Genomic DNA, 26,056 nt, shown 5'->3' on the forward strand with positions numbered 1-26,056 from the left:
CGGTCTTCGCCACCGATATCACAACGCAGTTAATAAAGTCTACGGACATACTTAAAATATTACCTATTTCATGAAAACGCCAAGTTGGTTCATATATTTTTCATATATATTCATATATAGTTAATATATGTATTACTTGCTGATTTTTAGAGGGATGGTAAATTTAATGTTTTAATTTTAATCGTACACCATTCGTACACTCAATTTAACAACAAATTTAGCGTGTTATATTCAACAATATTAAGTAATGAAAGATTTAGTTTATAGATACAAATTATGCCAGAGATGAAATTGCATTCCTAATGAACACAAATAACGTCGCAAGCAGGTAATTTGAATGTCAGAAAACTAAGGTAGAGCTTTCGTTATCTTATATCAACGATGTAATATATTTTATATACGTTCACAAACGCCGTATGCACCATAGAATAAAATTGTGTACAGTGGTACTAAGTAAATAATGGCATAAACAGATAAAATTAAAATAAAACAGATGGCTTGGGAATGAGCAAAATACAAGTTATCGGCCGTAAAAAATAATAAAATGAAATGAAATGAGTATGTAATTACAATTACAATAATTAATTAATAATAAAAAATCTATCAAGACTATTGCAAAAAGATGATAGGTACAATAATGCCTAATTGTATTGACATGTGCAATATAAACTATTGAGAATAAATGAAAATTTTGATATATAAAAATCAACGTGAAATAGGTTACAATTTTTCATAATTTCGAGTGAGGGCACGACGTAACTGGATCATGCTAAAGAGGTCGGGGTTGAAGATTGAATTAATAGTATTAAACATAACAAAAAGGTCATCTGATTGGCGCCGTGGATAATGCCAACAATCAGCTTCAAGCAGATATCGGCTAGTATAAAATATTGTAGCGACTCAGTCCCTGTCTTATGTTGGAATTATTTAGGCACAACAAGAGTTCAAACTACACAATACACCCGGTGTCCAGCCAACACAAAATTATTTTTTAAACTCGCTCCCAATGAACTATGTGGGTTCATAAGCCTCAGTACATTATACCTATACTTCCAGTATTTCTGCTGAAAGCAAATGATAGGGGGAAAATCGACAATTGTGACACATTTTGTAAACATTCTTCCCTTCTCGTGGTGTCTTCTACAAAAGAATGGCGATCAAATTTCAATATGTACCTATAGGTATTTATAAGACAGGTCAGTTGTATCGAATCACAAACGTCTTGAACATTGAACCACTGGCGGAGGTGGGGTATCTAGTAGAATCTCGCTTTACTCAGTTCTCTGCCTTTTTTCATTGTAAGCTGAAATAAATTATATTTCTCATTGCGGAACATATTATTGTATTCGCTTTTGAGGCCGGGCGGAATTTGCAAGCTCTTTGAATGAAATAAAGATTTACTAGAGCTTGAATTGAAACTTTAAGTGGATTCCTAACAAAAACAATTATTTCACAGGTGTGTCTAAGTACGAAAAAAAACGAATTTGGCTTTGGATGAAACTTTTCCAATACTTCTGTTATTACGAATTTTCATGGGTACGAGGAAAAGAGAGAAAACACTTGATAACGAGTAAAATCCATGACACAGGTTTGCATAAAAATAACGATTAAAGAAAAAACATGTAAAGCGTGAGCGAGCTGAGGTGTGAGGACCACTGTCTCTGCGTACCTGCCTGTCTGCGCGGTGAGGTGTCGCGAACGCTGTAGCTCATTTCTTTTTATCTGTCATACTTTTTTTACATCTATTTACTGAATATATATTTAAACAAGAGGAGACAGGGCCCCGGGGGCACATGCTCATTCATTGTACGTGGTGCGGAGAAATTCGGGAAACCTCTATTCGCCAGTCTCTCGACAGACACTTCACAGGTACGGAATAAAACATGATTTGAGTACCTCTGCTCATACACTTTAACTGAAAAACTTACAAAAAATAACTCCCGAGTGACTAAGTCATTATCAGCAAGGCAGGGTTAGAAATCCTGTAATCCCGAATCGCGAGATTTAACATGCCAGGCACCCGGTATTTAGGATGAGCTGCTTTCTGTGATTTTCATTTAATATAACCGATTTTTGTCAACTAAAGAAACATTCCGACCATGTCCGATCCTAATAAGATCATATGGGCCTCCACAGAGTAAAGGTTTGTATTAACAAATTTTGTTTTTACGAGAAATGGATGTCAGCCACATGCCCAACCTATTAGGTCCATACTCTGACTCATACACAAATTGAAAAAAAATATGTGCAGAATTCAAACCTGTGACCCACGACGCTATAGGCCGACGCTTAAGCCGTGCGGCCACTGTGGGTGTCGTAAAGAAATATTACTAAATATTAATTTCACTTTCAGCATTCATTATTATGAGAAAATTACACCAGTGTAGTAATCGGCTCACCGCTGAGCTTGACGAGCTTAATTTCGCAACGCTTAGCGTAAACGCGACATCATATCACATCAATATGGTTAGTGTATCGAGGATGTAACGAGAAGATTTCAAAAATCCATCAATTGAACCCAATTTAACTGATCAACTGAAATTTTCCGGTTTCAGTAGGCAGGCAAACGATGTAACATAAAACAGTTATTAAAACGAGAGAAATTTTAATTAATAATCACAACCACAATCAAGAAATATAATGTTTGAGACTTTCACGGTTGTTTTCTATCGTAATAGATTCTTGAGTTTCCACCACGTGTACCTACTTCTTCCTTTTTCCCTCGACGTTTCGATAACGGCCTCTGTAACGAGCCCGAAATGTCGAGGAAAGAAGGAAGAAGTACACGCGGTGGAAACCCAAGAATCTATTACGAGTATTACGACACACCAAGAGATATTATGTATGTATATTGGTGCCTGTGCTATTCTTCGAATGCATGTTTGTATATTGTATTCTGCACCTTTCGAGAAGAAAAATGTTTATTTTTCGAATTTCATAAGTCGCATATTTAGATTTCGTTTGTTTAAAATATCTTCAAACATTATTTCACCCCATCGCAGCTAACTTTACCTACGAGATACGAGCTGATTTTACCGGGAATGCTAGATCAGAAGAATATATACAATTATATACACAACAATTTTAACTAATGTTGGGTCAATTTTTTTATAAATCACGATAATAATACAAATCCCGAATGTAAATGTTAAAATTCTGTCCGGGATTGCAATCCCTGCAGCAGATGTAACTTGGAGTACTTTCGTATTCAAGATATTTATATGTTCTCCTATAAACGACGTAGGTATAGGTAAATCGTTTTACAGTGGCACCATGGGTACGGCAAATGCAGCTTGCAGTCGTAGTGGTATCGTTTGCTAGCATTGAAACAGGCATTGTCGCAAGCAATTCAATACACGCGCGAATCGCCTATGCTGCCACTGTAGAATGATTTACCTATACTAACATATTATTGGCATATATTAAATAGGTATTATGTAGATTACTCTGCTTCGTTCGATAATTACAGGCAGCGATTGAACAAAGATGATATTGTTATTGTTTGTAATCAACAAAGTACAAAAAGTGCAGACAACAAAATATATGTAGTAGGTAGGTACATACTATAAGCTATTAAGAAGAAAAATATACATTATTTGGAATAACACAAAAACATGTATATTATAAAAAATATATTCATCCAGAGCGGAAGTCAATCCTGCCTCGAACCTCAATAAAGAATGCAACATTCCTAAATACTGTGTATTTGTTCATTGAATAACGATTCCGAGATGGTATCGTCGAAATTAATTTTATTCAGCAGAAAATGGCTATCGAGTACAGCAGGCTACACCATTAATAATTTGATATTATGTTATATCTCGTTATGCAGGCGCTCCATTGACGAGCCAAAAGTTCGAGGACAATAAGTCGTCCGACTTGTCTTGCTCTGCCACTGACCATCCGGACGATTAATTAAAGAATAAAAAAAACTCAAGCATTGACAAATTACGATAGTTGAAAGACTCCCAAAAAAAATATAGAAGTGAAAAAAACACAAATTTTGCGTTTTCTTTAAATATTTCATAAATTTAAATAAAAAAATTATTGATAAATCTCACATTTTCTAATAATAATAAAATAATACAAAATGAATCATTTAAATGTTTAGAACAATTACAGGTTTTTGTCGGTCCGAATGATTGCGTATTAATGTCAAATCTAACTTACGTAGTGACTGGAGGACGTATTCTGGCAACTCGGAGAGTATAACATCAAACATGTTTGAAATCCGACGAACCTGGTCTGCGGACTACAGAGCATACTTCAGTGAAACGGCAAATAATTTTCAACTATAGGTGCGACGAAATTTCGGACTCGCTGGCAATCGGAGAGCGAAAGTCGAGCTGTGAACACGTCAATTTGTTTTGTGATGGCGACGGGGGAATTAATTCTTAAATCGTGTGAAGATGACTAAAAAACGTTATCCATTTACTTGAAAAAGAAAACATGTCAATGAATATATTATTATTATTACTAATAGAACAATAAACATAACATTAAATGGACGTATGTTGAATTTTTATGACAAATTATGTTTTGTTCTGCACGCGTCGTTTGCACAATCTTCGCGTCGCATAGTCACGATCGTTTTAGACCCGTGCCCCAGCTGAAGTATAGCCTTAAAAGATCGCAGATTTGGGGTGCTCCACGCGAAAAAAAAACCGAAGACAGTAAATCGTTTGACTCATGTGTCAATGGAACACAAGCATTAGAAAGAGTTACTTCTGACCCAAAAGAGTGTACTGCACCATCGTTGATGGATTTAAAATATAAAAAATAAGAACAGGAAAAAAATACCCCGCATCTCCAGTAGTAGATATGAAGAGTCAATAATTAAATGTATAAAACTCCCATCTGCAAATCATTAGCGAGGTGTGCTTTTCCTCTGGGCGTGAAATGGATTTCACATTTTCCGACGGCCGATGGGAGGGATGCTAAACAAAGAGAATTATTCCATAGGTGCGATAACAAACCGAATACTTAAAAAGGAAATGAATATAAATAAGAGAGAACAGCAGAAAATGCTCTATGAAAAATAGACGCATCATTCACCTGTCGTAAGACGTAGTGAGTATGTACTAAATGTATCCAGATAATAATTTATTATATTAGTTATTTCGTAAGTCCATATCTGTAACAATTTCAAATTATATTTTACGTTTCACTTTTCTTTTTAAACATATTGCCATTCATGCATTTTAATGCAGGTTAAACTAAATACACATTTATTGCTTTTAAATAATAGTTCTCAGAAATGAGGATATTGAATTTTAGCTTGTGCTGTAAATTTCTGCGTTTTCATCATAAAATGTGTTATTTTAAACTTTGAGTTAAAAGTGATTCCAAAACATTCACCACGTTCGTACCCCCTTCATAATCAGATTTGAGAGCTTTTTTTTAACTTACGTAATTATAGTTTGCTAATTGATAGATTTCCGACAGAATTAATTATACTACGAAAACGAAGCATTTTTAGCGAAGGAAATATAGATACCTACATTAAGAGTACGCGTAACACTGTATCAGTGACTCTGAACTAAGACTTTGATTATTATCTACTATGTAATGATCTACCAATACCACAAAGTACTGTACTAAATCATGTGGCACACGTATTAATTATATTTTGTATTAACTGACGATGGCATATTGGTAATATATAGCACTTACAAAAAAAAACACTTGCGCACCATCATGCCGGTAATTGTCAGTAATTGATTGCAATAGCTAAAACACAATCCGTCTGTAACAGCGTTTACAAGTATTGTTAAAAAAAATCGTTTCCTTTGTTCACAGCGAAATCTTCATTGGGTTTACGGTTTACCTCATTGTTGAAATCATGAAACCCAAAGAAGACAAAGCCAAAGACGTATTGACAAATCTCCGACATTATTATGAAAAATGTATTCAACATCCCCTATGCGAAAAAGTCACACATCAACGTTATCAGACTTTCGCAATGAAATGTGAGAATTTCAATAATTCGTCAAAAAATTTCTCACATCCAAAACTTCCCTCAAAGTATAATAAAGTTTTTCATAGTCTCAGCTGCGCGCGAATTTGTGGTAGGTCTACCTAGGTACTTCCCCGGGTATCAAAAATAGTTTCCTCTTTTTAATATTTATTACGTATATGATAAGACAAATTCTTACCGCGTTCGCTCTTACGTCTACGTAATTAATGGGAATTTTTTACCCCGAAAACTCCAATTCATCCCGATGAGAAACGGTAGGCAAAGGTCCAAAAGGCTGACTCCGCCCTAATTTAATTAGGTGAAAACAAGCATATTGGGAAACTAACCAAAGAGGAACTCAATAATTGCATCAGATTTCGTCGACCTTACCTTATCCTAAACCTTAATAATATTATTATTTAGCAGGCATAAAAGGCCAGGTATAATGAGCAATATTCCTGAGATGAAACGATACTTAATACTACGAAAACACTACGAAACACCGTGCTCTCATGTATATTAATTATAGATAAATACGTATACTACATTTTATGGTAAACTATACACAATTAAGAAGAGTGTATACAAGCGGTCCCGTAGGTATTATGTAAATATGGTAAGTGACAAAACCTCGTCAGCCTTATAATATAAGGTTGTAGCAAATTGTTCAGGAGATAGTAAAAAACAATTACAAATAAAGCCTGTACAAAATAAATATTTTCAAAGTAATATCTTCTTGTCGAAAATATTAATTTCACACGCAGAGCAGATAGATATTAATAAATTCTCACCAATAATAATAATATGAAAATCCTACAATATTCAAACAAAAAGGGATTTACGAGGTTTACAAGTTGGCGATAAAGGCGAAATAATATTTCGGTTAGGCGGATTTCTGTGGATCGTACAAGCTTGAAACATTAATTGTCCAATACAAATAGGCAGATTCGAGCTTTATGGGCCTGAATAAGGAACATGAAACAATAACAAAATTATTAAGACAAGAAACCATCACTCAATCGTATTTCCAACATTTCACCAGTGAAACTTCTCTGTACTGGGTGAGTTTCACAATGATATTATTCCGAGCTACTTGGTATTACTACGAGGTATTTATTGCCTATTGGTAAACGTTTCGTCGTTTTCACTCATTCCTGAACTTACTTCAATAAGTAATAATTAGAATTTACTATGGAGGATATAGACACTTAGGTTGTGATTATATTGAGATGCACGTCGCGTACTATCACGCTGTCACGGCGACAAATCTAGTATATGGTGTTGCCACCTCTGTAAATTCAATGATGGAGAGTGCCAACTCTAATGTATTAGTATTTTGAATAATAATTATTCATGCTAATTTCAATTAATGTTAAACAGTTTCTACATGTGCGTACGTTAAAATTACTTGCGATTCCATAGTTAATATTTTGAACAGAACCCAACCTGAAGACCATAGATAATAGACGATATTCTTATAGAAAATACATAGTGCCAACCGCTAAAAACAATAAACACGCGATTTTGACATAATCGAAAATGTGTAGGCATGTAGAAAATGATAAAAAAACGTTAAATGAGTCATGCGGGTGTCGATGCAGTGCGAGACCTCATTGTTGTTCTGGTGATTTCGGCAGATTTTGCTAACTGACAATGTTTATTTAATGGTTCAAAATGTGCTACGGGGTGGGAGCATCAGTCTGATATTTTTAACACCAAGAAAAACGACATTACACACAGCGGCAGCTTACTGTGATGTCACGTGATAGTTCGCGGCGTGCATCTCAATATAATCACAACTATCATCGATATAAATGCCGAACGTCTCATTATCATAAAATACACATGTCGCAACAGGTCCGAATAGCACGTGAATCGTAAAAATCGCATTCTTCGCCGATATCAAAATGCAGTGGTGGAAGTTTCGGCAGATCCATTCCAAGAAGTAAGGCGGGCAGGCAGGTATGTCGGCCATTCAAAATGAACGAAAGAGTTTGGCCAGCGCGTTTGGCTGAATAGACAAACAGGTGGGTGACCGTTCCAGGAACGGGATGTTCCGGCGAAAGTCACACAATGGATATATTTTTTACCACTAAATGGAATGGCGTGCCGCTTCATTGGACGACAGGTATCCCAATTAAAGCTGTTTGCATACGGAAAAAAAATTCGCTAGGTGATTGGTTGGATACAGCTCTGCGTTATATTTGGCAGAACAGGTAGACACATAAATTTAGGGCGAAATGTAGCACTCATATTCTTAATGCTATATTTTGTGTATTCAATGCTACCGAGAGTTCACGTTTTTGTATCCGCTACTTGTTGATGTAAACGTAATGTAATGAACATATTATTATGTACCTACCGTTATATTATAAGTGAATCAGTATGCCACTTGGTACGATAGAAATATTGGTTAAAACTTTATTGTACAGTTATTGAGATAATCCTGCCCACCGTTGGGCCGAGTTTAGCGCGTTGCGATCAATTTGTACTGAGTTCGAATCTCTGTGGCTTAGTAAAAGTCCCACACGTCTACGAAAACGTCTCACAGCGTTCAACGAATTATGAACAATCTACCCTATACATTGTACCTAGGGAATCCAATCCCGGGATCCCAAATCCCGGGATCCCGAGCTATTTTCGATACCTATGAATCCCGGGATTGATAAACATAATCCCGGGATTTCGGGATTGATTTTTTTTATCAATTTTTATGGAAAATATAACAGAAAAAATACTTTTAATACAAAATAACTTCATTAGAAATAAACTGAGTTTGAATGAAGTTTGATGTGTAGGTTGCCGATTCATTTTATTTTTTCACATAAATTATTAAAAATGAGAAAGATTGGTAAAAAAAACAATGCTTCGCCCTTTTAACAAAGTAATTCCACCATGATATCATACGTTTTACGGCAGTTTCATATTTGGCTGACTAATTAGATTTATGAAGCGGAAAGGCCATAAGTACGCCATGATTATTTGCTTTACTATTTTAAATCTCGCTGATCTATTCATTATGTCTTTACTATCAGAAATAGCAATCTCATATTAAATTCACATTATTATTTATATTATAATATTATTTACTCCATTGAACTTGTGTATTTCCAAGATTTAACGTATACAATATTAACAATAAATGTCTTAAATAGTATAAATTATACTAGATTTATTTTTGACCGGTTTTATCATTGTTATTTGTAAATATAAAAATTTTATATTAACAATGGAAAAAAATCCCAATCCCGGGACCAGTCCCGGGATCCCGGGATTGTCAAATTGTAATCCCGAAATCCCGGGATCAGAAGTTTGGCTCGGGATTGGATTCCCTAATTGTACCTAGTCTACGCTACGTAGATACTTATCACGTATCAAAAGTATGTTATGTTAGTACCTGAAGAGGCACTGTACAGATTCATGCGCGTTGAAGCGGAAAATGAGTAATTTCCTTTTCTTAACTTTCACATCTTACCAAAAGATCAGTAGGTAGGTACATATCGTTCCATATTTGTGAAGTGTTAGAAATGTGAATTGATCGAAAATTCGACGTGAATTTCTGAACCTATTTTGTATTCTGAAACGGCTCCGAATCTATATTGAAATATTGACAACATATTATAATAATATATAAAAACGATATACTTACAATAATAAACACAGTATAAAAATACATAGAAACGGATCTATATGAAAACGAAATTGAAAAAATATTACTCGTTATACTTAAGCTGCATTTCGGATTGCACTTTCACTTGTAGTATACATTACACTTCTCCACTCTTGAGATTTATTGACGTGTACTGCGTTGAGATTAAAATGCGTCGCATTAGTGTTACTACCGTAAAACAATTAAGTACATACATTATAGGTACCAACATAATATCACAATAGGTTGCCATTTTGCAATATGCCAGCATATCGAATATTATTTTTTCCCATAGGTACCAATAATTCAACCACACCAAAAACGGGTTGGGTTCGCCATAAATTGTTGTAATTCTAAAAGTTCATATACATATGTAATAATACTAAATACGACATACCAAAAAAATTTTCTTCAACAGACTAAAGCTGACCAACGTGAAAAACGTTATAACGGAAAGATTTGTATGTCCAAGACTAAACACAAAACTGACTAATATATGTATATAACTTTACTCGTACGAATGAAAATATATTCCAAAAAATAATATGTAATTGATGGATGACTAAAAAACTAAGTGATTGATAGCTGACAAAAAATAGCATACGTACTATTTATTTTTTTAGAAATCTCATTAAAAGTAATTGAGATTTTCTTTTCTGACGAGACAAGTTTTGGTCAAAATCTTCATGTTACACGCGTTTGAATAATGGAAGAAAATTACCAATATGACAACTAAGACATTGTATGATAGAAAATTTGTAGAACAATACAATCAAATATATAAGTATAGGTACATCAAATAAACCACACCAAAGAATATACCTAGCATTCTTGAATATTCATGAGAAAATAATAAATCTCAAGAAGCTTTCCTTAAAAAATCCTAGGAAACGAACCGATAGGATTCGGATACACTTCTTGCTTTAGCCACTTAGCTATAGGTATACCAAAGTGCCTTCATCGCGAATGTTCTCCAATATGCACATGATCTAAGGATGTATAAAATTAACTCAAGAGATAACTATATATGTAGTTTCAATAAAGAGATGACTAGAAGTTTATCAGAAAAAAAATTAAAGTAATAGCACCCACAACCATCGCATTCAGGGCATTATAAAAATAAGTGAAATTAATATATGTATATATATTAAACATCGTGTATATATAGTATCTACAGTAAAATACATAACTACGTAATGTTGTGAATACTATAATATATGAGTAAGGTTGGGAACTCTGTATCCGTATCCCTCAGTCAATTCACCGTCAAACATACATGGCCGTTTGGCCAATTATTATGAAGTAAGGTTGCTATTGACATTGATAGTATAAAATAAATAATTATGAGAAAAGTATACATTAACGATAATATAGTAAGTAGGTACTCTCCAACTACGGATCAGAATGTAATAGTAGAGCGGAATGCACAATCAAAGATATCGTTCCTAAGGATAAGTCGCCGAAAAGCATGACTTAACTATAGACAATCCTGAGTATAGAGTTAATGAATCCTTAACCATAGACTACTTTTGTTATGAACACGCCCCCTTCTGTATTACCATTTACCACTGACAGCTGCTGTCAAAATAAATTCGCATGTCTATAACACAGTCCATACACTCAAATTCATTTAACAATGTATCTCAATATGGATATTGATAGTGTTAATTCGTTTGGCATGTACTTGCAGAATATTATTTTATTTTTATACGCCAGCCCGCAGAAATACAAAATACCAGATGAAGAATGACACTTGATGCTAGTGTTACCATGTTAAAAAAAAATCTTGTGGTGCCTGTGGAATCACGTATAATGACTTATAACGGAAACATAAGAGTATTATAATTAAATATTAATATGTATTTATAGTTATTGCATTTATAAAATGCAGTTGTCATATTTTTGTCATAGTTTAATAATTATAAAATAATTTACCTAATTTACCTAACGAGAATTTTTAAATATGGTATTATTTTCAATAAAAATGATCTTAACTAAGGACAGTGTTTCTGCATAGTGTTTTCTGCTAAGGAAATTTTAGTTATGACAAATGTTTCTGCATTCCGCTCGTAGAGTATAGTAATAGAGAGTATAATATAGTAATAGAGCAAGTGGTTGACATCAATTACTCGTAAAAACAAAATCTGTTAATACAAACCTCCACCCTGTGAAGGGTCATATGATCTTATTAGGATCGGACATAGTCAAACATGTACCTACAACATGTATCACATATTAAAAGATGATTAATAATATTATTGTTCATATATTACGATACCTATTAGAACACTCCCAGAAAAAACTGGAACTGATATGGATTCGAACACACATTGATCACCCGGGAAACCAAAGATATGTGAATACGCCTATATGTTTTAATCTTCCTCAAATGTGGGATCAATGTTTCAAATCCCCTGTCCTCAAACTCTCAGAAACGTAATTACAAAAAAATATTTAAAACGATCCGGCCCGTAGTCGCTCGAGTAAAATTTGGAAAATAAATGATGAAAAAGGTAATGAATCTATTTTAAGACACCCCCACTCCTTCGAGTTGAATGCTTAAATTGAATTAACTCATCTATAGGTATATTACTATCTATAATAAATCCTTTAGATGTATAAGAAAAAAAACTGTCTAAAAAGTCTTAACTTTTTTAATAATGAAAAACGATTGCTGGCTGGGTAAGTGGGTGTACTCGGGTACCTATATATGTAATTTCGTTTAGAACAATTCTGTACTTCTAAAGAGCAGCAAATTCCGTCAATTAATTACGAAATCGACGACGGGTTTCACGTCAAACCGGAATTACGAGAAAAAAACACAACATTGCGACAATCCCGAAAGAGTCCCGGGAAAACAAAAATACGGCAATTCCTCCCGCTTTTACGCGAGGGCTGACGCGCACCGTCGCGTAAAAATACCGCATAAAAAAGGACTACAAATTATATGGGAGGAGATTCGGATGGATTTGAATTTGATGATGCGAATAGTTGATTCATTGACATGACACTTCGAATTCATTGACACCATAATACATATTTCATTTTTACACCTTTCAAAAACCTCTGTCAGATTTAGTGTTATATTTATTAAAGAACTTTACTGTATCACTCACATTGCGCCTACGCAAAATTATAATACATTTTTGATAATATGAAATGTTAAATAAACGCCACAATATCCAACAGTATGAGGTATTATAGCGCCTGTACACGTGCATGGATTTACTGTCAGCAATAGTGCGTGTTTCAAACTTTCGCGACAATAACTGTTTACACGTAAAAATGATGACTGTCTCTCCTATCTCATTCTTCAAGAGTAAGCGACACGCGATGTTGTCATTGTATGGTACTCAATTTGACAGGTAGTGAAAATCGGTTAACCTCAAAATTAGTATAGTTCATTTTTTGCCGGCAGGTTCGCCACTATCGTTCTACTGCGCAGGAGCAGATCGAAAAAATCCTTACTGTCGCATGAAAATTCAGAAGCTTCCAAACTTTTTTGATTCATGCATGCAAGCTTGCAACTGCAGGATAATACAATATTTTTATCCATACATTTTCTTGTTATGGCCGCGATAATACGAGGGTGGGTCAATAATTCCTTAGAAAAAAGCATTAAAACAGTTTTTATTTTTGTATTTTTTTTTATTTCTCAACATAATCTCCTTGGAGCTCAATACACTTGGTTAGACGTTTCTCAATTTTTTTTAAACCGTCAGAAAAATAAGTTTTCGGAAGGTCCTCAAAATAAGCATTTGTCCGATCGATGACTTCTTCATTTGAAAAAAAACGTTGTCCACTTAGCCATTTTTTTAAGTTTGGGAAAAGGAAAAAGTCACTGGGGGCTAAATCTGGCGAATACGGTGGGTGGTCGACCAATTCGAACTTCAATTCTTCAATTTTAGCCATTGATCGTAAACATGTGTGAACACGGGCATTGTCCTGATGAAAGAGGATTTTTTTCCTGTTTAAATGAGGCCGTTTTTCTTCAATTTCGTTTTTTAGCTGGTCCAATAAAAATGCATAATAATCCCCTGTTATTGTTTTTCCTTTTTCCAAATAGTCAACGAAAATAATTCCACGTGCATCCCAAAATACAGTAGCCATAACCTTACCAGCTGATTTTACGGTTTTCGCCTTCTTTGGACATGGTTCGCCTTTCGCAATCCACTGCTTTGACTGTTCTTTCGTCTCGGGAGTATAGTGGTGTATCCATGTTTCATCTACAGTCACAAAGCGACGAAAAAATTCATCCGGATTGCGTTGCATGAGCGACAACAGGGCTTTAGAGGCCACCACCCTATTGCGTTTATTGTCGACTGTGAGCAAACGCGGCACCCATCTTGCAGAAACTTTTTTCATGCCGAATTTGTCATGTAAAATAGAAATGACGCTACCTTTTGAGATCCCTGTAACCTCAATTATCTCACTCAACTTTAATCTTCGGTCACTTAACACCATATCGTGGATTTTATTGATCATTTCTGGTGTAGTCACCTCTACAGGACGTCCTGAGCGTGGTTCATCCTTTGTTGATGTACGACCACGTTTAAATTCATTTAACCAGTTATAAATAGTTGCAAGTGAAGGAGCAGATATGCCGTGAACTAAATCCAACTCATTTTTTATTTCCTTTGCTGTTAACCCTTTTATATTAAAATGTTTAATAACAGCTCTAAACTCTATTTTTTCCATTTTTGTAAACAAGCAAATTTTTTTTTTAAATGTACGAAAATAAAAAACAACAACCCGACCAATCTGATTGAAACTTCGCAGCATACTGAATCGGTAGTGCCGCTGCATGAAAACAAACCGCTTACAGTACTAGTCGCGCCACCTGTCGGCTTTTCTAAGGACTTATTGACCCACCCTCGTACTTACTGTGTAAACGGGGCATTATTCTAAAAGTCACAACAACATCGTCAACAAATAATTAAAAAAAAAAAAAAAAAGATTAAGCAACACATAAAGATTAGGCAAATTCTACGTGTAAAATTTAGTGCCTAGATACTTTAATCATAAAGAAGGGCCCATGTGTTTTGTCGCGTTTGACCTTTTTTACGTTATCAATAATATCGAAAGTTTGAATCAACGGACACCGAGGCCTGTTCATGCCAAACATTATTTTGTACGATACTATTAGTGCATCTACTTTTGAAGAGATTCACTTTTTTTATTCGATGGAGCTCATTGTATTATAATATGTAATATATTGCGATTATTAGGTTTTTATGATCATATCTTTTATTTTTAATTTCTACGGCCAAGTGTCTTTTTAGTGCGTTAAATTAAACATAGATTTGATGCTTGTGTCCTTGTTTATTTCATAACTTCATGTCACAGACATTCTGACATTTTCGTCGTCTAAATTGATATTTTGCGTGGATAATTAATTATAGCCAATCATTGTCGCAATTCGTCGTATGTTTTTCTCTCCTATAAAGTTGAAAATTTAACAGATTTTTAATTATTAACGATAACAGTTATTTAATTATTATAGTATACCTAATAAATAAGTACTAAGTAACGCAATTGGTGCAATTTTGCGATTATATGAAGATCGAAAATTGGAAGAAGGTCTGAATTCGGGCACGCATCGACTTTATTTGACCAGAGCACGAAAATCTCCGACAGGCGTCGATAGTAATTATTCTTTTATTTTATTATCAGTAGCGTAAAAAATAATTTCACAAAAGGGGTCGCACAAAAACGGTTGGCAAAAACGGTGGATTACTATTGTACGCGGGTATCCCGGTGTCGCGCCTTTGATGTAAATTTAATCGATATAGTGAATGGACGAATGAATGAATAAGGAAGGAAGGCAAAGTGTCAACACTTCAGATTGATATCAGCCGAAGACAGGCTGAGAAGCAGTCGCCAGTTGTTATCAGACTTCTCCGAGAGCGTATTCCGAGAACACTTCACCCGTTCACTTTTGCACTCTCCATGAGAATTTAATACGGATTGTTTTCTGGAAAATTTACGCTCCAAGTGTACTTATTGGAAAATTAATGTAAATTTACTCAACACTAATAAACACAACAGTTCACAAAACACGCTAATTGAGCAGAACGGCTTGGAAATTAAACTTATTGTTTCTCATTTACATATACAATTCCAACACTATACATTTTAAATGCTATAAGTAATTTATAAACATATTTAAACAGACTTATAAAATACTGATAACAACAGAGATGACTACTTATATTATTGACAAACATGTAGTACATGTCTTATAGTTTGAGGGGTTTGACAGTAAAAAGTGGGAACCTTATAAACTCTTACAATTCCAGCACCTGAAGAATCGTTTCTGCAACGTTTTTAGTATGGTTCAATGGGAAATCACAGAAAAATTACGTTGTACACTGGCATTCGTGTGCCGTCAACCAAGAAAAGTCATAACAAATTAAAGTTTCCTGATGTATTTAGTAATTAATACTTATCTGCACAATTAATAATTTTATTGACAGCGAGTCGATGTTGAAAATGCTTGTCCTTTTTTGACAGCTGATGCTGTTATTATCACCATATTGTGAAGTTTACGGTACAAATGAATCCGCAATGCAAACATAGCTAATTAAAACAAATAGGTAACGTCTACGAAGGTTTTGCTCAGTGTCCTCCCCCGAAAAATATAATATATTCTGTACCTACTAATTTAGATAAAACAAATACGAAAACACATAAATAATTTCAGTGGTAATAACTACAATTAATTAATCATCACATTATAAAAAATATATATAAATAAGTGATGAATCGCCACTGTTAGGTGGGTTGGGTCCATGCCTTGTGGGGATCTTTATCACTTTATCAGCAATAAATAAAACATATCCAATTACGAAAAACGTCTCCGAATAAGTATAAATAGAGAAGACTGAGTGTATTTCCTAATTGGCCATAGCAAAAAAACCTCTTCGTTAAATAAAACCCGATAATTCGCCGGTTAGGAAAACAGATAATTTCATTATGAGTGTAAACCTAACCACATCACTTGTGCATAGAATCTATAAGCATTATAGAGCATAAGACATAATATTATACATAATGTTTTATACACATACAATTTGGTACGAAACCGCCGCTTCAAGGCAATCTCGTACGTAGCTGCCTATGTTTTATAGATTTTCTTAACCCATTGCCTGCCCCGACTGAAACACAAAGCGACCAATACATTTGAACGAGTATCGAGTATTGACATAACAAAATAAAACTACACATGCCATAGATATCGATTTTTTTATATATTACACCAACTCAAGTAGAATCGAAAAGTTTATTATATATAACGAATTAAAAAAAATAAAATTAGTTTAATAACGGAAGGATGCAACATAAGAACATAATATAATTTGACAGCCATAATCTAAAACGTAATAGTTAATATTATACAAATTCAAATATAGCTTTAATTTTCTATTTTTTTAATATTAAATTATCCCACTAGTCACTAGTGGATTTGCGATTCTTTTATATGTAGTTATATAAGTCTTTCGTTACAAGTTACCCCGTTATCGCTTTCTACCTGAGAAAATTTATATCCTGCTCGCATTTTCTTTTCAGCGCTTTTTTACGGCGGTATTTTATTGCTTTTCTACGGTGGAGAGAATATCTTGGCGATCAGTAAACAAATCATAGACTAATAAGAAGAATGTATAATAGAAAAAATGATGAATGAACGTACGTATCTACCTATGCGAATTTTATCATAGCATAACTTAAAACCTGCATTAAAAATATTCTATACAGTGGTGGAAAACTTTATTAAAACCCAACTACATTTTTGATAATGTGTTGAGAATGGCTATCCAGCAAATGAGTAGTCATTTCTCTGTAATGTTCAAATTAGACAAAATAACTTTGTTATTTTTAATTTAAACAATGGTCAAAGTAGTTAGATAATACTATATTAATATAATAAAACTTGTTATAATGTACCCGAATACCGCTCGGAACGGTGTAATTATTTTTTATGCGTAACTATATCTCAACGTGTAGGTGGCGGAGAGTAGCCCTTTTGCTTTAAACCTATTCACACAGCGCAACTAAAAAATGTGTAGGAATTATAATGTTACGTCAGAGATTTTAAAAGTGTGCGTCTCGGTACATATTTTTTTATTGATCATATCCGATCCTAAGAAAATCATATGTGCCTCCACGGAGTGAAGATTTGTATTAAAAGATTTTCGTTTTAACAAGAAATAGGTGTTGGCCACTTGCTCATCCTATTAGGTTCATACTCTGACTTGAAACACACGTTGAAAAACAATATTAAGTGTATTTGCCGGACCCAGGGTTCGAACCTGCGACCCACAACATTATAATCCGACACGTCAGTCAACGTTAAATACAATTGAGTAAGCATTTATTTTGTGGAATTCCATTTTACAAAATGATAATATAAAGTATATTAAATTCTACAGGTGTAGAATCCGTTCCATCCAAGAGAAGACATCTGTAGAAAATAATACAATTTTATTTATATTATCATTTTGTTTAATACTTTAATTCAATGCAATGATCCGAGCCTTCCTCCCAAGTAATACCACCATTAAACAAACGTACATCATGCCGTTGCCTCACTAATCACAAATTCTTTCTTTCGTTGAAAGTCTTCGTACATGTATTTTTAAATCTATGGCCTCTATAGCGGATTAGCTCGTCGAATCCCGATTCCATCTGCGACTTACCTCTTCGAAGCTGTTTTAGGCGGTAGTACCTAATACAATCCAAATATCACTTAACTCGGAAGACGAGGGTAGCTGCGCTGCGTCTAGTTTGCTTTAAAGAATTGAGAATCACTAAATGGAAAAGTCATCACGGGCATCATGAAACTGAAAGGTTTGAAAATCACTGCGTTGCCTATTAATGATTGACGCATATCAACGACAGGTGATCGCCAAAGAACATTCAACCGCCAAAATGTTTTCTACGTTCACATGCTATTGCATTTTACACAATGTGCGGACTCAATAATCACTATAATGTGTGTGGTTTAAAGTTTTAATAAAAACGCATTAATTTTAAGAATATTTTTAGTATAGATCTACCATCATAAATTGGCATTTCAGCGAGGGCGCTAGTATGACATTGAGAATATTACCATAACTAACAAAAAAATTGAAATTTATAATTTTTTATTGGTAGTAGATTTCTGTACAAATATTATGCAATCCATAATTCGAGAAACATGTAAAATTAAATGGCATTTGTAAATAATTTATCCTCGATAGACAATTTTAGTTTCAAATTCGACCGGCTGCCAACTTACGATGGTAGATCTTTAGTAGGAAATTGTATTCTTTTCATGCAGAAAAACAATGTAACAAATATGACAGAAGTATAAGTCATTAACGTCACAGGAGTATTATGTTTGCTCTCGCATATCATGCCGCCTTGATACTTACAACAATGTATTATGAATGTTAGTCTATCGCGGCTAGCGAAGCTTTGCTTCATAATTATGGATAAATAGCGTTGGCTCTACTATGCCTATTGCATGATAATACTTCTTTCGTTCCCTTTCCCCGGGCGGAACATGTATAAAAGCACTCAAATATTTCACCCGGAATGAAACTATAGTATTTATATCGCTCTAAACAAGCGGGAAACCGTAAACCCCACACCACACTTTTCAAATGTAGAACGGGGGAAACACTAGACAGCCACACAGTTTGCGGGCGAGTTGACTGCCACAATATTTTCAAAGACACTCGAAACACACTCGTGCGCAACATTGTGTCCATTGAGACGCGTGACCTACTGCAGTGGCAGTGTGGCCTGCAAAAAACACAAAGGGTTGGGCGCGCACCCTCCACAGACATAAAGATATGACGTCTTTTGAATACCGCAGCAGTTGCGGTGTTAACGGACATTCGGAGCGTTATTGAAGAGCGTTTATGAGTAATGGTCACAATATGATATTCACCTAAGATAGTTGAGCTTCCGACATAATATCATCGGTACAGATGGTTTATCGATTCCTTTCATATCCCAACAATGAATGGGTGATACAATTCAAACAGAACATTATTATATAGTACATCCAGGGAAGTTGAACAGCACGTTATAATATTTTAAACGATATCAACTATTACATAGGCACTAACAAACCTTCCGGTCTCCGGACGAACAGGGAGGTACGAGGGTGGGTCAATAATTCCTTAGAAAAAAGCATTAAAACAGTTTTTATTTTTGTATTTTTTTTTATTTCTCAACATAATCTCCTTGGAGCTCAATACACTTGGTTAGACGTTTTTCAATATTTTTTAAACCGTCAGAAAAATAAGTTTTCGGAAGGTCCTCAAAATAAGCATTTGTCCGATCGATGACTTCTTCATTTCGTCTCGGGAGTATAGTGGTGTATCCATGTTCCATCTACAGTCACAAAGCGACGAAAAAATTCATCCGGATTGCGTTGCATGAGCGACAACAGGGCTTTAGAGGCCACCACCCTATTGCGTTTATTGTCGACTGTGAGCAAACGCGGCACCCATCTTGCAGAAATTTTTTTCATGCCCAATTTGTCATGTAAAATAGAAATGACGCTACCTTTTGAGATCCCTGTAACCTCAATTGTCTCACTCAACTTTAATCTTCGGTCACTTAACACCATATCGTGGATTTTATTGATCATTTCTGGTGTAGTCACCTCTACAGGACGTCCTGAGCGTGGTTCATCCTTTGTTGATGTACGACCACGTTTAAATTCATTTAACCAGTTATAAATAGTTGCAAGTGAAGGAGCAGATATGCCGTGAACTAAATCCAACTCATTTTTTATTTCCTTTGCTGTTAACCCTTTTATATTAAAATGTTTAATAACAGCTCTAAACTCAATTTTCTCCATTTTCCATTTTTCCATTTTCCACATTTTTTAAATGTACGAGAAACACACAACAACCCGACCAATCTGATCGAAACTTCGCAGCATACTGAATCGGTAGTGCCGCTGCATGAAAACAAACCGCTTACAGTACTAGTCGCGCCACCTGTCGGCTTTTCTAAGGACTTATTGACCCACCCTCGTATCTAGGGTGTGAAAGGGAGAAATGGGTAAGCAGTATGAAGAATCTGACGTGGAACTGATGTATTGATTATTTTTATACACACTAAAAACTATACAATTCGACGTCACACACCAGAACAATATATATATATTTTTACCACGTTTTTATTAGCTCGTATTCTTGTTTGTCCGGTACAGATTTTTTCTTGTGTGTCTAGTACATTTTTTTTCTTGTTTGTCCAAGATTTGTATTGGACGATTGAAGATTTTTAACTAACTTCCCGACTAGCTAGACATTTGAAACTTAGGGTCTTAGCAACTGAATTATTAATATATACGTGCGTTACTATGGAAATCAACATGAAATGTCAAAATGACATTTCAATATTCTATAATACTTATGTATTCAGTATTTCTATCAAGTACAATAAAAAGTTTTTATTAATATATAGAATTGTCAAGTTTATATGATTCAGCAGAAAATTTAATATGTAAAAAGTTTTTTTTATCTTGTAATTATTTAAATTAAAATCATTAATAACGACGCGCATAATGTTCTTAGTGAGTATAGAAAAATCAGATCGTGTTTTAACTATACGTTCAAAAGTCTAAAAATGATTAGGTACATATTATTTTGGGGGAGAACTTTGACGAGTGGCTCATAAGGTTGTATGGCCCTACGCGAGAATTCCTAATCGTACAAATACCTGCCAATATCATTTAAAAGTATGTATCCAACATCTATGGGTTTATTCATTTTACATCGACAAATTCATCCAGGTAACCGCAATCCAAAACCATACCGATCTCCCAACAAGACGTACTCTGGTCATGACATCGAATATGTGTATAGAATAAAGCTATTAGCTTCTTTATATATATATATATATTGGATTAGCTTTGTTAGATTATATTGGTTAGCAGTGCTAACCTTTTAATTACCACATACAAATAACACGTCAAGTATATCTAATGGTCAACGACTCCAAACGCGCCAGTCGCGGTGTTAGCACTAAATGAGTAAGTTGTACTATTGTATTCATATCATAAAGCTGTCTCGAATATCAATTAACACTGCATAAAATTTACTTTTGACAAAAAATAGATTTTACTGATTTTTTTAAACATACCGACAGCGCACAGTATCCATAATTGAATGTAGTTATGCAGAATGTAGCTAGTCCACAATAATGTTGAGCTGAGATAATGGCACTTTAGCAACAACATGATATTAAAAATGTATGTAAAATGTAAAGTTGTAAATAGTATTTTATTTCAAGAATATTTATTTTGCGGCTTGGCTATTTTCAGCAGAACGTAGAGAAACCTTCTCGAATCTGATCTATATCATATCTCATTTTTTTATTTTTTGTGGACTGGCTACTTTCTGCATCTATGTCTAATTTAAATTGATTTTTTACTTCTATTTGGCTGTAAACTAAATTTACGAAACAATCACATAGACGTACATTTAGTAATCACGTTTATGCATTTCCTGAATATTTTACCTGTTGGCATTAGTGTTTTTATTTGGCGCGCCGAATTCGTCCTTGCCATTCGTAGGTAGGTACCTACCTAAATTATGTAAATCCACTCACTTGGCGCACCGCATTATCCTCCAAGATTTTCCAATATATATATGTATTAAAAAGGAAGGCATTTACTTATTTACTATGCTTTACACATAAATGAAGCCATATCATCATCAGTGGGCCTATTCTATACTTATCGACCGCTAAAGTGATAGATATTATCAAACTTAGGGTAAGTTTATAACAAAGTATTTTACAACCAACGTATTGTAATTGTTACAATAAGTGCTAATACTTTGATACAAACCTACCCTAAGTTTGATAATGTTTATAACTTTATCACTTTAGCGGTCGATAAGTACAGAATAGACCCACAGGAGTCGATTCACTGCTACTCAGCACATTCTCCTCCCTGCATCCACTGAACTTTATGACTTCGTCTATCTAGCGGATTTTAGGACTTCCTTGTGGTTTAGTGTCCCTTGTATGGCATTTGTGGAACGGTCGACTCGCCGAATGACACGTCCAGCCCTTTGCCATTTCATTTGCTTACTGACATACGTATATCGCGTACTCTTCTTTGTTTCAATACGTTCGATAATATGCTCGCAGTGGCGAAGGGTGGAGGTAGGCTGCTAAGATCCGCCATAAATAGTGCACACTAAATGTTGTCAATCATACCTATTTGTTTTCATTGAAATAAGACTACAATTTACAGATGGTGTTGGTTAGTTTTTAAAATTCAAATTAAACCAAGCCATGTTAGATATTAGTAAAAAATACAAGTCTATATATAAAATATCTATAACTTTGAAAATTTCATACATATAATAATATATTTTATCTATTATAGTTTGGTTAAGACAGGGTTTAATGAATTAAAAAAATGAATCAACAATAATATGTGCAAAATGTACCTACATATTCTTAATCCAACGAAAACAAATAAGTATGAATGAAAAAGTGTGCACAATTTTGTCGTATTCCCCAAAAAATACCAAAACTATCATGGCTTGGTTTAGGCAGGGTTTAATTTATTTAAAAAAAAAAACTAACCAAAACCATTTGTAAACTGGTGTATTAGTTCAATAAAAACAAATACGAATGACTAACAAAATTCAATGTGAACTATTTATGGCGGATCTTAACAGCCTACCCCCACCCTTCGCTACTGCGATATGGAATGAAAAAATACAATATATTGCAAAAATAGAAATGCCTAAATTAAATACCTAGTTAATGCATTTTACTTGTGTACCAACATACAAAAAACAGATACTTATGAGTTTTTCAAAGAACGTTGCATAATGATTAAATGATAGTATTCCAGCTATAACACGAATAATATGAGAATGTCTCAATACCTAGGCAGTATTTATAATCAATTATTACCGGCTTTTATCATTACTTTAGACAGGGTATATTAGGTGGCCATAAATACTTCACGCTTTTAAGTGTATAAATAAACGAGGCATGCGCAACTCCTACATAGATTGCCATCGAGAACACGAGATAATAACATTTAATGTACTTTACTGTTTTCAATAAATTACCTTAAAAATTGTCCGAAGTAATACGAAGCGAGAATTTTGTTGTCATATTAATTAAACCGAGGCTTACCGCCAGAGTAAAAAAGCGACGCGCCACTAAAGAAGATTAGGCAGACAAATAAAATTAACACACGTAAAAGTGAAAATATTCATACTCCGTAACGAACGTTCAAATTTTCAAAACAATCTCCGCGTTGAATTTTTATACCGAAAAAATTAATTACAACACAGGTGTAATGTAAGTATAATTCTTCATAAGCTCTACCGATTTTTTTTTCTTTTTTTTGTTATCGGATTTGACTCGCACACGAGCGAGAGAAAATGTGAGCATTCAAAACTAACGTGGGGGCTGGGGGTTTCCTTCGCAATGCTTTATAGGGAAAATCTTCGGATAGGTGCGAACTCTCCCCCTTCAGTTTGCCTATTGAAAAGGAAATAGATAAGTCCTGTATCGGTGCGGTGATAATTTTGTAATAAAAATACGTGCCTTCGAATCGAAAAACGACACGAAAAAAAGATATCTTCGTTCGCGTTTATTCGGAAAACTATTTTATTTTTATGTAAAGAATAGTTTGTCAAACGAAAGGCAGGTGGTCGCATGCAAAGTAGAATTTCGTGTGATATTCTGAATTAAAGTAAAGTAAAGAATTTCTAACCCACAAATGCGTAATTTTTTATTATTTTCTTTTGTAATTCTATACAGCTGATGAGCTAATGCATTCAAAGAAGAGAATGCGAAGAGAAATTGGAGACACCAAAGACTGGGGGAATTATAAACAAATGAAAAGACCAAACTCAGCTTGCCACCCGGTGGAATATAATATGTCGTGTGACAAGAGAAATGGAGAAGCATGTATGTACATAGGTTCCAACTCTCGGTATTCGATCAGTTGACAATCGAGAGGAAACCAAACCCAATACGAGTCTAAAACACCTTCAATCTCAAGAGAGGTTATTGTAATAACCAATCTACATTTTTTTTTTAATTTCACCCTCACTTATTTAGTAATCAATGGCAGCATTGATAGCGTAAATATTTATTTTTTTTGTGAGAAAACACTATTATAAGTAACAAGAATGTAGATATGGATTGAAATGTACGCAGTATTATTATGTATAAGACCAAGTATTGTGATACCTATTTGATAACGAGTAATCGATGTAACCAGAAAAATTACACCTAGTAGGTTAGTTATATCCGTAAATCAATGGTTTCTCATCTGTAACTGTGCTAATACTGGTAATAATTAATATTACCATAAAAAACAACTACGCAGGTAGATATTATAGCCGTTGCTGTAAAATAAAAGAAACACATAAATACATATTATTATGGCGATTAAAATCGCAGCACATAAAAAAGTTTCCATAAAATTGTTGACCAAAGCTGGATTGCATCACCCGAGTCGAGAATTATTAATATTTTCAATATGAGATATAAAATACCGTGTCGTTCGTTAAAAATCATAAGATACAAACTACCGTATCAAAATACTTGCCGTGATTTCCATACTGGATAATAAAACATAAGCTGGGGCCAGAGAGCTGTGTGGTGACTTCAGAAAATGGGTGAGGCGACGACACTGTCCCTGTCAAACATCGTAAACTGAATCGGGGAAAGTGTTGGGAGAATTTTAATATTAAATTTTCGTACCCAATAAAACTAACGCTATTTTTAAACATCAAAGAAATTTATATTTTTCAGTAGACATGCACGAGGACGACGAAATAAAAGAGAAGATATTAAATTTCTTCAATTATTATTATGATACTTCAAAAGTTTAAATAAATATAATATATGTATATCAAACCCCACCGCTAAGATATAGGCGGCAACTACTAACTATGTCTATTGATTTAGTAGTCATTTTACATTGAGATGTTTGGCTAGCTAACCAATCGTATTACCAATCGATAAAATAATCAACTGACTACAGCGACTGACTGCACCCACAATATTTTTTCAGTACGGTGAGAGAACAAATTCTAATGTCATTTGATTTTAAAATAAATTGTTAGATATCTATCCGACGATCGATTATATCATTTTGTATTCACTGTGGGCAGATAAACATTGTGACAAAAGAATCGAACAAAGGTGAACTTGGCCTTTGAAGAATTTAGGGAGGGGTCAAGAAAAATTAATGTCTGCGTCGGTGAATAATGAATACAGACAATATCGAAGTCTCGTAATAATTTACTAAATACAATAGAGATGCATAGATTGTTTTATACGTTTAGAAAGTGTTTATATGTATAATATTATTCTTGTGGTAAATATACAGCTTGGTTAGGTTTGGTTTTCATCATAATTTGCGTTCCTCTAAACGTGGTGTAGTAGCTAGGGCGCTGTAT

General features: G+C 34.3%; 1 protein-coding gene across 1 annotated transcript in view; it reads right to left on the minus strand.

The window, feature by feature from the left end:
• Cals (calsyntenin 1) overlaps window positions 1-26,056 on the minus strand; it is a 103,636-nt gene that overhangs the window by 42,435 nt on the left and 35,145 nt on the right. The gene's annotated exons all lie outside the window — the stretch shown is intronic.

The sequence above is a fragment of the Rhyacophila brunnea genome, unplaced genomic scaffold (assembly GCF_057557595.1).
Source record: "Rhyacophila brunnea isolate RB1 unplaced genomic scaffold, BYU_Rbru_1.0 scaffold_4, whole genome shotgun sequence".
In the NCBI taxonomy this organism is placed as follows: domain Eukaryota; kingdom Metazoa; phylum Arthropoda; class Insecta; order Trichoptera; family Rhyacophilidae; genus Rhyacophila; species Rhyacophila brunnea.